The sequence below is a fragment of the Dasypus novemcinctus genome, chromosome 6 (genome assembly GCF_030445035.2).
Source record: "Dasypus novemcinctus isolate mDasNov1 chromosome 6, mDasNov1.1.hap2, whole genome shotgun sequence".
Lineage (NCBI taxonomy): Eukaryota > Metazoa > Chordata > Mammalia > Cingulata > Dasypodidae > Dasypus > Dasypus novemcinctus.
In genome coordinates, this window is record NC_080678.1 from 5,282,946 (window position 1) to 5,297,210 (window position 14,265).

The 14,265-nt window shown below is 56.8% G+C and overlaps 1 protein-coding gene across 24 annotated transcripts in view; it reads right to left on the bottom strand.

Moving 5' to 3' along the window:
* The window catches only part of JAKMIP3 (Janus kinase and microtubule interacting protein 3), a 143,496-nt gene that overhangs the window by 58,395 nt on the left and 70,836 nt on the right, over window positions 1-14,265 (bottom strand). The gene's annotated exons all lie outside the window — the stretch shown is intronic.

The window sequence follows — 14,265 nt, forward strand, 5'->3', positions numbered from 1 at the left end:
GCGCAAGCAGCACTCGTGGAGTGTAGGGACGGCTGAAGCCCAGACTTTCCCTGGGGAAGTGCACGGGAAGAACCCGAGGCTGGGGAATCGGGGGTGACGGCGCCGGCGGCCCTGCCCTGGACGGGACCCCACTGGGCTTTTCCTCCTGACAGTCTCCACAGCAGCACCATCAAGAAACTTGCGGAAGGGGCTGGCAGAAGCAGCTGCCTAGCTGTCCTCGAGCAGATTCCTTCAGGAGGAGGGGATGGAGAAGGGAGCATGGATGCAGAAGCGCCAGCACGCCCAGCTGCCGGGTCCACGGTGTTGGCCGCACAGCGGCGAGCACGCAGCGGGCCTTTGGCAAGGTGGCCTCTTCCGTGCAGCGCCCGGGCTTGGGCGAGCCTCTGCCAGAACCAGCCTTCACAGGAGGCCTGGTTGAAAACGGCTGACCCACAAGCACCCTCCCTGCCCCTTCCCGCTGGCCCAGAGCCCCCAGAGCCGCCAGGGCCCCCAGGGCCCCCAGGGCCCCCAGAGCCCGCGCCCACCCCATGGGTGCTGGGGAGTGAATAAAGCAGGAAGCGCAAACCACCATGCCTGCCCCTGCCACGGGGACCACAGATGGACGGGCCCACTGGGCAGACCCCGACCCGGGACACTTGGGGACGCGGGCTTCCAGGTGTCACCGCCGGACGCTTGGGCTCCAGCGCACAGGGTCCCCAGCGGCAGGTGGGTTTCTCGCTTCTCTGGCCGCTCTCCCTCCTTTCCCTACCTCAACTCATCTTGAGAGGCTTCTTCATGCCATCGCCAGCTGCTGCGCCTGGCGCAGAGGGCACCGGGGTGCCAGGCCCGGGGCGAGCTGGATGCTCAGAGCGTAGAGGGGGAAGGGCAGGGGGCTCTGGGCAGGGGGCTCGGGCGCTGGGTAAGAGGCAGGTGGAGGCAGGGTGGGCACTGCCAGGGCCGAGGGGCCGATGAGCAAAGCCCTGTCCACTGAGGCGGGAGCAGGGCGCGCAGAGGGGCGGGGCAGGGCCATGGAGTCCGAGTGACCTGGCAGGGGGGCGCCCACGGGTCACCGCCCCAACGTGCTCCCTCCCTCCCCGGCCGACTGGAGCAGAGTCCCAGAGAACGCGCATCTAACGGTCAGCCTGGCAGAGACACAGCGGCGTGACTTCAGTTCACGGTAAAACCCCTGCCACAAGCCCCTGGTGACGTTCTGGGGGGCCCGGGAGGGAGAAGCAAATGCAGGAGGGAGAAGAACCCTGGCAGGATTTCAGGCTGTCGAAGAAAGGCTCATCCACGTATTTTCTAAAAAATGACGAGGTGAGGGTAGAACTGCGATGGCATTTAGACTCCCTTAGCTACAATGAAAAGGGCGACGAAACGAATTGACATTAAAATGCCCTTATTTACCATTTGCTAAAGATTACATGCTCTGAGACTTGCTAAACTTATGTTGACAAAATGCAGCCTTTAAAATGTGAGCAGGGAAACGCGGTTTTTCAAAAATCTTCGGGGGAGGGGGTGCAGCGTGAGTCAACGGGCCTGACGTCACCAGGTCAGAGGCCCCGCGTGGCCGGCGGCCCCCGCGACGCAGTCAGGGCCGCGTGGCCATGTCTGCCGGTTCCCCGGCCTGGATATGCCCCGGTGGCCGAGTCTGAGGACGACTGGCTCCGGATTCCTGAAATCTAGCAGGCGCTTTTGGAACAGGGCCAGCCCCCTCAGACCCCAAGCGACCTGCTGGCAGCATCCTTGGGGCCCCTCGGGTCAGAAGAGGCAGGAGGTGCCCAGAGAGGAGAGGACCCTGGGATATGGGGCAAAGCAGGACGGCGGCGAGACCGAGGGAGAGAAGCAGCCAGACGTCCACCCCGTGAGCACAGGCGGGCCCGAGGGTGAGGGCTGTGGAGGCACCATGCAGGCTCCAGGGGTGCAGCCTCCAGGGGTGCAGCCTCCAGGACGTGCAGCCTCCAGACGTGCAGCCTCCAGGACGTGCAGCCTCCAGACGTGCAGCCTCCAGGACGTGCAGCCTCCAGACGTGCAGCCTCCAGGACGTGCAGCCTCCAGGGGTGCAGCCTCCAGACGTGCAGCCTCCAGACGTGCAGCCTCCAGGATGTGCAGCCTCCAGGATGTGCAGCCTCCAGGGGTGCAGCCTCCAGGACGTGCAGGCTCCAGGACGTGCAGCCTCCAGGACGTGCAGCCTCCAGACGTGCAGCCTCCAGGATGTGCAGCCTCCAGGGGTGCAGCCTCCAGAACGTGCAGGCTCCAGGACGTGCAGCCTCCAGGACGTGCAGCCTCCAGGATGTGCAGCCTCCAGGATGTGCAGCCTCCAGGGGTGCAGCCTCCAGGACGTGCAGCCTCCAGGACGTGCAGCCTCCAGACGTGCAGCCTCCAGGATGTGCAGCCTCCAGGATGTGCAGCCTCCAGGGGTGCAGCCTCCAGGACGTGCAGCCTCCAGGACGTGCAGCCTCCAGACGTGCAGCCTCCAGGATGTGCAGCCTCCAGACGTGCAGCCTCCAGACGTGCAGCCTCCAGGACGTGCAGCCTCCAGGACGTGCAGCCTCCAGATGTGCAGCCTCCAGGGGTGCCGCCTCCAGGGGTGCAGCCTCCAGGGGTGCAGGCTCCAGGGGTGCAGGCTCCAGGACGTGCAGCCTCCAGGACGTGCAGCCTCCAGACGTGCAACCTCCAGGGGTGCCGCCTCCAGGGGTGCAGCCTCCAGACGTGCAGCCTCCAGGGGTGCAGCCTCCAGGACGTGCAGCCTCCAGGATGTGCAGCCTCCAGGGGTGCAGCCTCTGGGAGTGCAGCCTCCGCCATCCAGGGCTACCAGGTGGGCACCAGGTGCGCCTGCTGCCTCAGGCCAGAGCTTCGTGACTCTGGCCATGCTCCGCCCCCTGGGCACCTGCCTCCAGGACAGCGCCGGTCGCATCGCAGCCACACCCCCACCCCCACCGGCAAGCCGGCCCCTGGTGCTATGTGGACAGTGAAAGAAGATCCAGGGGGGCCCAGCGTTGAGAGCCAGCCTCATGTCATGAAAGCTCATTGATTTGGGGGATTAGAAGATGATAAATACAGAAAGCACCTGCTAAAAGCAAATCCTTTCACTAAGGAACGAAAAGACAATTTTTGTGCTGGCTCCGAAGTGTGGCCGGTGAGTCAGCTTTGACTGCATGTACATCTGGAGCTCACCCACTGTGGGAGGAAGGAAATGAGAGAGAGGAACTGGGGACCCAGAAACACCACCGCCGCGGTACACGGTGCCCCTCCATTCCCAGTCACCTCTGCACGCCAGCTCCAGCCAGGGGGTGGGCAGGGACGGAGGGGGTCTGTGGGCCAGGGAGGAGGCCCGCGTGGCCTCTGCCCACCGGCTGGGGTGTCTGTGGGGAGCAGCCCAGACGCAGAAGGGCCATGACCCCGAGCCGTCGTGAGGGGCCTCGCGCTGCCCCCAGCGCGGGGTGGGCAGGCTTGGTGCGGGAGGCTGAGGCGGGCTCTCTGAGCAGGGGTGCTCTGCAGCAGTGGGATGGGGGAAGCCTGGTGCTCCGTTACCCAGACGGTGTCACAGGTCCTCTCAACAAATTGAACCTTTGGTGGACTTTGGGTAAGACTTTCTAACCCGGGAGGATAAATGGGCAAGAATCACCAGCAAAGGCCTGAACTGGCCACAGAGGGAGCTGCTCAACAGTCCAGGCGGCCCCACGGCCCCCGGACAGAAGGGTGGGCTGGACCCAGAGCTCGGGGCTGGGCCCGGCAGGCCTGAGGGCGGGCGGCGAGGCGCGGAGGGTCCGCGGTCTCCCCTCCTGTGCCCAGCTGGGCACTGCGGGGTCTGGGCCCATGGCTCACTTCCCAGAGGCCCCTGCCCTGGCCGTGGCGCCGGCAGAACGAGCCCCTCCTGCTTCCCCTTCCCGCGGTGTCCTGTGGCAGCGCCGGCCTGAGCAACACTGGCCAATGCCAGCCAGGGGGTCCCCTTAGGAATCCAGCTCCCCGGGCCACGTGGCGCGGCCCCTCCCGGCCCCCCTTTGCCCTGGCCTCCCCACCGAGCTGCTTCCTGCCCGCACGAACCCCCGGCCTGTTAACCACCTTTTCCTTTTCCCGCTTTCTGCCCTGCCTTTCTGCCTTGGCCCCTTATTTCAGTCCTCTCTACCTTAAATGCTTATTATTGTTTCCCTTTTTAGGTATGAATCCTGGTGGATAAAAGCAGTTTTCAAATTAGTGGCGGCAGGGTTAACTGTACTGTAAGTAGTGTCGGAATAACTGGCTGATTTTCTGGAATAAATAAGACTTATTTATTCACAGTTTACACTAATATAATTTCCACAGGGATTAAGGATTGAAATGCAAATATATACACATAGATATATCTATATATCTGGACATATATATATATATATGCATTTAGAAGAAAACAGCTATTTAAACATGGTATGAGGACAGCTTTCAAATCATGCCTTAAGGCAGAATCCATGAAAGAAAAGTTAAATCAAAACAAAACCAAGGCAAGTGGACTTGGCCCAGTGGTTAGGGCGTCCGTCTACCACATGGGAGGTCCGCGGTTCAAACCCCGGGCCTCCTTGACCATGTGGAGCTGGCCCATGCGCAGTGCTGATGCGCGCAAGGAGTGCCGCGCCACGCAGGGGTGTCCCCGCGTAGGGGAGCCCCACACGCAAGGAGTGTGCCCCATAAGGAGAGCCGCCCAGCACGAAAGAAAGTGCAGCCTGCCCAGGAGTGGTGCCGCACACACGGAGAGCTGACACAACAAGACGACGCAACAAGAGGAGACACAGATTCCTGTGCTGCTGACAACAATAGAAGCGGACAAAAAGAAGAACACGCAGCAAATGGACACAGAGGACAGACAACTGGGGCGGGGCAGGGGGAAGGGGAGAGAAATTAAAAAAAAAAGTTCAGGTTTAAAAAAATAAAAGCACAAAAAAATACATCAGTTTGATGACTTGAACATTTTAAAACTTTGTAAATCAACAAAAATTACTATGAAAAAGATTTAAAAAACCCCACACGTCCAAACACTAGAGACCTGAATGCGTGATAAGCCCATGCACGCCGAGGGGCTCCGACGCTGTGCGTGGGGTGGACGGGAAGCTGTCCTCCGTGCGCTGCTGTGTCAGGAAAGGTTACTTCGCCGTCAGCTCTTGTTGGCGAGAGACAGACAGACAGACAGAAGGAAGGCTGCGCTCCACCTGCCCGCGGTGATGTCTGCATGTCCCCCCTGCTTTCCCAGGTCGCCCCCGCCCGTCCACCGGCAACTGTTGCCCGCCGTCTCCTGTGCGTGCTGGGCAGGGGAGCGCAGAGGGGAACGGGCTAAGCGCGGGCTCCGCCTCCAGGAAGGTGCGGTCACCCCGCTGCGCCCGCACACAGGGCACGAGCGGGCCAGGTCAGCGCAAGGCGCAGGGACCGCCCGGGAAGGCGCCTGCCTCAGGCTCAGCCCACGGGCGGCTTCCGGGGAGACGACGAGGCGTCCCCAAGTGGAGGAGGCGCGGGAGCGGACACGACGCGCAGTTTCACGTCCCTCGCAGGCACGGCTCGCGCAGGGCAGGGCCCGGGAAGGCCGTCTGCAGCCCGCCGCGGAGCGAGGGCGGGTTTGGGCTGAGGGGAACTCACCGCAGCACCTGCCAGGGACGAAGTCTAGAAGCGAGAAAGGAGACGGGTGGCGTCATGCAGAGAAGAGAAGGCGGGACAAGCCGCGGAAGGACCAAGAAGAGGGGACGGAGTAGGCAGAAGGGCAGGTGGGGCTCCCTGGGAAGACAGTGGCGTTAGGGTCGCCCTGAACCTTCACGTAAAAACAGACCACACAGCGGAGCCGAAGAGCACGCTGCTCCTGTGGAAGAGCTCTCAGCAAGTGGCCATCACGCTGCCCTGTGCTCCGGAGCGGGCTGGCGGCCGGTTAGACCACCGGGGTGCTCGCTCTCCCAGGGCTCCCGGCGGCCGAGGCCTTCGAGGCCGGCCCAGCTGCTGCTTCCAGGGCATTTGTGCTCCGTTGCCTAGGAAACGCCCTGCTCTGGCATCGGACCAGTCGGAAAGCAAGGTCCCCAGAGCAGCCTCTGCGAGAGCCAGTCCTGCGGCCGCTCGGGGACAAGAGGGGGAAAGACGCTCGGAAGCTCTGAGCTCGGAGAAGGCCGTGCCGCTGCCTCGCCCGTAATCCAGGCTGAGAACGACCACCGGCCCCACAGCGGGGCCAAGGCCTCTGCCTGCTTCCCCCAGCCCGCTGTCTTGATACTTTCTTGAAATATCAGTTTCTTTTCGAGTTTAACGCTCAGTGTGCGTGAAGCCAGCCCTCGAGCCACCTCCGTCATGTCTGCGAGTGATGGGGACAAGGATGAGGCTGGACAGCGGGCGCAATCCCCGGCCAGCCAGGTGGGGGCAGGGTCTCCCTGCAGTGAAGCGAGGGGCAGCTGGACCCCCGGCTGGTGTTGCCCGCTCCTGGGAGGGCAGTGTCCGAGGTGGCGACGGTGGTCTTGGTTTAAACGGCAGCACGTGGGCGCCCGCCTGGTGGGCTCCACGCAGGGCGGGGGTCTGCGTCCAGCCCAGGGCAAGGGCTGCCCCTGCCACGTATGGGCTGAGCGGCTAGCTTCGCCTCTCACCGTCCTGGGACCTTCTGGCACGTTCAATCCTCATGTACGGTTGGAAGCTGCGCTATTCACTTACGACGTCACAAAATGTTTACAGCGCGCCAACAGCGGCTAACCAGACTCCTGAGCCCTCAGGAGAGCTGACGGGCTCGTGGATTTTTAAGGGAAATGAATAAAATAATGCCCCCGAGACATCTCTGCTCACTAGTGACTTTTGGTGAGGTCGCTTTTTTGTAGGAAAGGACGCTCTTCTCTCTGGTCTAATTTCCAGAACAAACACCCTCGGCTGGCCTCCACCAGCGGTTGCTCTGGAATTAGAGAGCGGCGAGGTGAGGAACTGCTCGTTTACACAGACAACGAACGCTGAGCTAGAGCACACACGTTGTACCTGGCCACACCTAGCGCAGCCGTGCTGGTGACACCACCACCGGGCTGGGGACTCAGTTCTCCAGCAGCCCTGACCATGCAGATGATTAGAGGACAGTGGTGGCAATTAGAGGGTGGCACCTGGAAACAGGGATGGCGGCTCAGCCAGGGTCTGGGAGGGTCGGGGACCCCTGGTGGGCAGCCGGCTGGTTCTGGTCTTTCCCGAACACCTTCTTACAAAGTGTCAAAAATATTGCAACCACTGGATGAGCACTGGCCACCGGACATGTCATTTAACAAGAGAAGAGTGCAGCGGGAGGAAGCCTCCTCCCTGGGCCCCGCACGCAAGCCGTGCCCCGCCAGTACCCACGAGGCGCGCGCCCACTACCGAGACGCCGTGGGACGGCCTCTCAGGTGCCAGGGAGAGGCGGCCGGGAGACCACGGTGACCCTCCCGAGCCGGCCACGTCTCCAGTCGCCGCTGGCGTCCCTGTCACCTGCCCTAAGACGGGAAGCAGAGCCCACACCTCTCACCTGAAAACTGCGGAGCATCGTTGCGCTCCAAGTGCCGCGAGGTCTGTGTGGACAGAGGTCCGCCGGGTGCGGGAGCACCCCGCGGGGACCCAGCCCGCCCACCGCACCCCTCCCTCCGCTGCTCCGCCCGACGCTGCCGGGAGACGAGCCTGCCGGAGGCTCTGTGGCAGCGGAGGGAATCTCTCACATCACCCACTAAGGGGAGCACAACCCCCGGGGAGCCACAGGGGCTCAGCAGGGCCAGGGCAGGGCTGGCCTGGCCGCACCGGGGTCCCAGGAAGATGCTGCCGGGGAGCGGATGCAGCAGAAGGAAACGTGCCCCGAGCGCCGAGGCACTGGGATCAGCCGCCCGGTGGGGCATGTAAACTCCAGGGATTTCTTAGGGTCTTTGGCTTGTAAATAACCACCCGTAGCCCATTTACATCGAATGGCTTTTCACCGAGCTGATCCTATACCACCTGCAGGGGAGGAACTGCTCAATTGACAAGGACACACTGCACACCAACTGCCTGCACGTGTGTCCCCCCAAGCCTGGAGCACACAGGTAGGGCGGGGGGCCAGGCCGGAGGGGCAGAGCCAGCTCCCAGTCACAGAGAAGAGTGCAGGCCAGGCAGGACCTTCACGTCCACCTCAGGACAGGCGGAGACCCTCGGGGGCAAAATCAGTGAGCCACAGCAGAGTGACCATGATGCAGCAGGGTGACCACGGTGCAGCAGAGTGACCACGGTGCAGCAGAGTGACCACAGTGCAGCAGAGTGGCCACAGCACAGCAGGGTGACCACGGCGCAGCAGGGTGACCACGGCACAGCAGAATGGCCACGGTGCAGCAGAGTGACCAGGGCGCAGCAGGGTGACCACGGCGCAGCAGGGTGATCACAGCACAGGAGAGTGACCACGGCTCAGCAGAGTGACCACGGTGCAGCAGAGTGACCATGGCACCACAGCGTGGCTGGGCTTTGACCAGCTGAGGCAGCATTTTTTAGAACCAAGGTTGCCAGGGGCACGTGGCCCTAGCGAGCCGGGAAACATCTAGCAGAAAGCTTCCTCCTCTGCACTTCGCCCTTGATGGGAAGTCACTGGTCACTGGAGCCACTGGTCACACCAATGTGGAAGCCACGGAAGCATGACAACAATGTGGTGGCCACTCCCAAGGAGGCCGACGTGCCGACAGAAAAAGATTCAAAGGCATTTGGGACAAGACTGCCAAAGGGAAGGACTGAGAGCTGACAGCCAGCCTTCTATGCCTGCCGTGGCCAGCGCGTGCCACAAATCCCCACTCCTGACACCAAGCCCGGGACGCCTCACCTAGTGACCCTAAGAACGGGTATCCAGCTCCTCTTGGTTAAAATCCAGGACACCGTGGGAGGTGGGGAGTGGGGTGGGGTTGGGGTGGGCAGACTTTCCAACAACCCCCAGAAGGCCAGGGCCTCCACGGGCATCTTATCAGAAACCAGACGGCCACAGCCATTTACAGAAACACCCTTCCTCACTGGTGGCAGATGAGGGCCCTGGGTTTAATTTAACAAGTGAACCCCAACAAGCCGATCTCCCCTCCCCTCCTCCCCGTTGCCCCTCTTTTCTGCGCCCCTATCCTCCTAACTCCTCCAGGATTTTGCTCCTTCAATTTTTCCTTACTTATTCTGAAATTTCACTCCCATTTCCTCTCCTTTCTCTTACCCTGAAAATATTTTCTACTAACATAACCGCTTCCTCTAGCCACTGCCCCATTTTTCTCCTTTTTGCTGCCAAGCCTCTAATTTCGTCTTTTGTGGCAGAGTCCAAGTCCACTGCACTCCTTCTTAGCCTCTGTGCTGTGATTTGGCCTAGAGACACTGTAGAATTAAAGGAGGATATAATAAACAACTTGTCGGTAAATTTGAAAATTCAGATACTTAGGAAACTACACTTTACCCAAACTGATGAAAGAAGAAATAAACAATCTGAAAGCCTAAAACTAGTAAAGAAATTGAATCCATAATTTCAAACATTCCCACAAAGATAACTCTGGACCCAGATGATTAATGTTGAAATTATACCAAAATTTACAGAAGAAATTGCTTCAGTTTTACATACATTCTTCCAGGAAAAAAAAAGAAAAAAACATTCCCAACTCATCTGATGAGGGTAACACTACCTTGATACTAATGAGGCAAGGTAGTTTAGGGAAAGGGAAGACAAGTCTAAGACCTGACATAAAAACATGGCCACAAAATACGTGGCTGTGGAACCCCACCTGGACTGAAAGGCCACCACCAAGAATAAAGCCAGAAAGACCCTGAGAGACCCCCTCCACGAGATCCCGTCTAGAAGGAGATTGAAATGAGATCCTGTGTGGGGTCAAGGGAAAGCCCCAAGTATCCTCAAGGGGCCCCACCATTGCCCCCCCAGGAACTAACAGATGGGGTACCCAATTAGAACAGCAAGCAGCTGGGCCCTTCCCCAACATTAGGAAAGGGAGGCGTAAATAATAGCTTAATAAAGGTAGCCCACCAGCCCAAGGCACTCTGCCAAGAGGAGCTGAGCCTACGGGTCTAGGTGTGTAATCCTGTTCTCTTCCCTCATTTCTCAATAAGCTACTGGCCTAACTAAACTGGCATGCTCTTAAATTCTTTTATGCAACTAGTTAAGAACTTAGAGGAATCCATAATCTCCCAACTTCATTTGGTGAGCTGGCCAGGAATTCTAGAGGCAGGTAAGCCTCCCCAACCCCGTGAGGACTGGTGAGTCTAAACTACAGTCTGCTTGTGCCCTCTTTTGGTTGTTTCCTGCATAGGAGAAGTGCTGGAAGCCTAACCACTGTCCTCGTTTTGCCATGGGACACCTGAAGGCACAGCTCTGAATTCTCAGGATGACACCAGAGCAGTATCTCCAAACATCTCCCAAGCCTACACAAACCCCGAGCAGTTGGTGACCCTGAGTGGTCAGCATCCCCTAACTTCTTAGAGGGAAAAGTATTTTGGTTGCTTAAGTTTGGAGGATAAAAGTCTAGTTGTGGACTCTGGGATGCCAGACTGACTGACAAACTCTTCTTCATTTTTACTAGAATAATAGATGTGGCCTCTAGTATAACAGCAGACTGGGGTGAATACAGTGGGATGTATTCTTAAGAACTGGGCAACCTTGCCCATCAAAGGATCGAGGAAGGAGAAACTGGTCTTCTTTGGCAACCCTACATGGCTGCAGCATGGCCTTGACAATGGCCAAAAGTAGCCTGTAAATGGCACTCTAAATTATGATCCTATTTTGCAGTTAGACCTCATTTGTAAAAGGGAAGGAAGCAGACAGAGATGCCATATGTCCAACTCTTTGTGGCTCTATATCAGGACACAAGCTTAAATGGATCTTGCAGGTTGTGTTATGCTCGGGAAGGGAAACCACCCCCAGAGAAGAGGGGCTATTCTAGATGATCCCCTCCTCAGTTCTCCCCCACGCTGTAACCTGGTTCCCAAGCCTAAGGCCCCCAAACCTAAGACACCTCCAGCCTCTGCACCCCCACCTCATATGCCCATAGCTAGTCCAGCAGGAGGGACCCAAGAATGGCCTCTACCCCCTAAGGGAAGTAGTGACTGGAGATGCAGGAACCATTAGAGTCCATGTTCCCTTCTCCCTGGCAGATTTAGCTCAATATAACAAACAGTTGGGGTGATTTTCAGAGGACCCAACTAAATTTACTGAGGAATTCCAGAGGTCAACCCTAATTTTTGAGCTGACATGGGGAGATATGCATGTTATCTTGGCCACGTGCTGCATCCCTGACGAAAAACGCCAGCCTTGGGAGGAGGCCCGGGGACGTGCTGGTGAGATGGTGGCCCAACGGCCACAGCAACATGCTGTAGGAGCCGTGGCTGTCCCAAATACCAGCCACAACGGGAACTACAAAAGGGGACAAGCAGACCTGAGGGAAAGGGACCGTATGATACCATGTGTATTAGAGGGAGTGAGGTAGTGAGGCGTCAAGTCTTAACTATAATAAGCTGCAAGAAATAACCCAGGAAGGAAAAGAAAACACTGCCCTGTTCCAAGGGAGGCTAGTAGAAACTGTGAGAAAGGATACTCAGGTTAATCCAGACTCATCAGAGGGACAGATTATGTTAAAAATCTATTTTATCAGCCAGCCCCTGATGTTAGAAGGAAGCGCCTAAAGCTAGCACTAGAACCCCAAACCCCAAGGGATTCTTTTTAGAAACAGCTTTTCCCATCTTCAGCAACTGCAACAAGGCCATCGAGGAGTCGAAGGTAAGGAGAGACCGGGAGAAGGCTCACCTTGTGGCGGTTGCCATGCCTGCCACCACAGGGTCACCCTGACTTGGGCTCCAAAGCATCGAGATCCTGCTTCAACCTTGGAGAGCTTGGCCACGGGAAGAAACACTGCCCCAGACCACTGCAACCCTGTAGGGAGCCGCAGTCCCTGACCCAATGAGGGAAAACAGGCCATTGATTGGGCTCTGGAATGCACCAAGTCCCAAAGGGGAGGCAGAGCACAGCCCGCGGCCCTTATGGTAACATCTGCCGGGAGGACTGATGGGGCCTGGGACAAACGGTGGCTCCTTGGACAACCCCAGGGAACATCGAGCTGAAGGAGCCTGGGTGACCTTTGACTGGACAGGTAAGACTTCCTAATTGATACGGGAGCCACCTATTCAGTTCTGACCTGTCACTCCAAACCTCCCTCTCCCTGAACCTGCCCAGTAGTGAGTGCTGAGGGTCATCTAAAATTAGATCCTTCACCGAGCCTCTCCTCTGACCAACAGCAGACCTAATCACAGCCATCAGTTTTTAATTGTCCCTGCATGTCTACCCCCTTACTGGGGTGAGACTTACTTCGAACCCTGGGGCATGCACCCAACTAGTAGAGCCTCTAAGGTGCCTGAAGCCCAGCACCCAAGAGAAGAATGGGAAATCCTATTGTCTGGGAAGCCAGGATTCCCAGAGGGCCCTCCAAGTTCCCCCAGTTTCCACTGTTCCTTAATTTTCTAGCAATAGGGGCTACCTAGTGTTGGCATCCAAGGCACAAATCTCTCAGCAGAAAGTCTCCTGTTCAGAGTTTCTTCTCACCCCTGGGGAAAGGTCTCTCTCCCCAGAAAGAGTTCAAGCCGCCACTAGTATTTCACAGCCCCAAACAAAGAAACCACTGCTGGTTTTCCTAGGAATGGCTGGTTACTGTAGACTGGGGATTCCCAGTGTACTAGTCAGCCAAAGAGGTGCTGGTGCAAAACACCAGTCTGTTGACTTTTATAAAGGGTATTTATTTGGGGTAGAAGTTTACAGTCACAAGGCCCTAAAGAGTAAGCTACTTCCCTCACCAAAGTCTGTTGCCATATGTTGGAACAAGATGGCTGCTAGTATCTGCAAGGGTTCAGCCTTTCTTTTCCTCCTAAAGCTCCGTGGTCCCAGCTTCTTCTGATCTCAGCTGTAGGCTAGCATAAGGCTTGTCTCTGTCTCCGGGGCTCATTTCTTTCTGGGCTTTCTCAGCTGTTCAGGGCTCTGGTCTCTTCAGCTGCAAAGAATCAGGTGAACAGCTTGACTCTTTCCCTAGGACCCCAGTGTCCAAAACTAAACTCTCTGGATTCTCCTTCTCCATGATCTGCTTCCCTGTCTTTGAGCATCTGTTTATATAGCTCACAAAGGGGTGTGGGGACTCAAGCTCAGTCACTCTAATGATATGGTCAAATAAAAGCCCTAATCTTGATTTAATAAATAAAAGTGAAAACCTCTGACTCTAATACAATCTAATAACCCCAGAGGAACAGACCAGTTTGCAAATACAATCCAATATCTATTTTTGGAATTCACAAACAATACCAAACTGCCACACTCAGGTGTGGTGAACTAGTGCGGCCACCAGCCAGAGCCACTGTGCAGGCTGACAGCATCCCTTAGAGTGGGGAGCAGACCAGGAAACTGCCTTCCGTGCCTTGAGGCAGGCCTCAGCCCTCCAGCCCTAGGAAATCCTGACCTCAACAAGCCTCTTTCTGTAGGTAACTGAGAAGAAGGGAGGGCTCTAGGGGTGTTAGTCCAGAAACTGGGCGAGATTTCTCAACCAGTGGTTTGTTTCTCCAAATCCTTGGTTGGGAAACACATGGCCATGGAACCCCACCTGGAGACCCCCTGAGGGAAAGACCGCCACCAAGAACAAAACCAGGAAGACCCTGCGAGACCCCCCCAGGAGCTCCCATCTGGAATGAGATGGGAACTAGATCCTGTTTGGGGTCAAGTGGAAACCCCAGATATGCTCAAGGGGCCTCCACATTGGCCCCCTGGGAACTAGCGGGTGGGGTAGCCAATTAGAACAGCAAACAGCTGGTCCCTTCCCCAACATTAGGAAAGGGAGGAATAAATAATAACTTAATAAAAGTAGCCCACCAGTCCTCCTAGAGGAGCCTGCACCTACGGGTCTAGATGTGTAATTCTGTTCTCTTCTCCCATTTCTCAATAAACTATTGGCCTAACAAAACCAGCATGTTCTTAAATTCTTTTATGTAACATAGCCAATAACCTAGAGGAATCCACATTCTCTGGCTTCACTAAAGTACTATATATTAAGAAAGGAAAATTATGAGCCAACCTCATTCTTGAACACAGATGCAATAACCCTAAACACAACATGGTAAACTGTGTTCAGGAATATATGAAAAGTATAAGACATCAGAGCCAAGTGACATTTATTCCAAGAATTCAAGGTGATTTAACATGCAAAAATCAAGTAATATGATTGGCAGACTAATAATTCTGTTAATGCTGTAACACAGTAACAGAATAAAGAAAAAAAGTATAATTACCTCAACAGATGCAGAAATGTATTTAGGAGAATTCAG